Source organism: Coenobita brevimanus, chromosome 70 (genome assembly GCF_032717465.1).
Source record: "Coenobita brevimanus isolate Jiangsu-jjx chromosome 70, ASM3271746v2, whole genome shotgun sequence".
NCBI classification, from domain to species: Eukaryota; Metazoa; Arthropoda; class Malacostraca; order Decapoda; family Coenobitidae; genus Coenobita; species Coenobita brevimanus.
Window position 1 is genome coordinate 18,007,417 of NC_137023.1, and position 676 is coordinate 18,008,092.

The 676-nt window shown below is 31.1% G+C and overlaps 1 pseudogene; it reads right to left on the reverse strand.

Annotated features, from left to right (window-relative positions):
• Positions 1-301: 301 nt before the first annotated feature.
• LOC145406509 (5S ribosomal RNA) lies at positions 302-421 on the reverse strand (annotated as a pseudogene).
• Between the last annotated feature and the right edge of the window lie 255 nt (positions 422-676).

The window sequence follows — 676 nt, forward strand, 5'->3', positions numbered from 1 at the left end:
TATATATATATATATATATATGATTAAATATTTATATATAAATATATATATATATATATATACATATATATATATATATATATATATATATATATATATATATATATATATATATATATATATATGTAGTTATAAAATATTTTTTTCTCTGAGAAGTCACTTAAAAATAGCAGAAAAGTCTAAGTTCATTCATTCATTGCCAGACGCCATGTATCCCACACGGGGTGGCCAAGGGCTTAGAGTTAATTGTTTTACAGGGAGGGGCACTAATCCTCCACCAACCCCACTTGACACGTAGGGATGCCAACAGCATCTGGTGTTCCCAGGCGGTCACCCATCCAAGTACTAACCAGACCCAACGTTGCTTAACTTCGCTGATCGGACGGGAAGCGGTGTAAGTAATTTTGGATATTTTAAAGGCTTACCTTTTTGGTTTAACCAAGTAGGTAGAATTTCAATGCATGGCACATTTATAATTAGAGATGATGTATGGACTAAGGAAGTGGTTCTTAATATGTTATATGATACTTGAGTCTTAAGGTATCAAGAGATTTGTGAAATATTTAAAATTATATTGTTTTCGTTTAGAACACAATGATATGTTTTTGTTATCACCTTTTGTCAGATGAATTTTGACATTTCCAGGCTCCAATTAACTTAGCTAAGATTATTATGC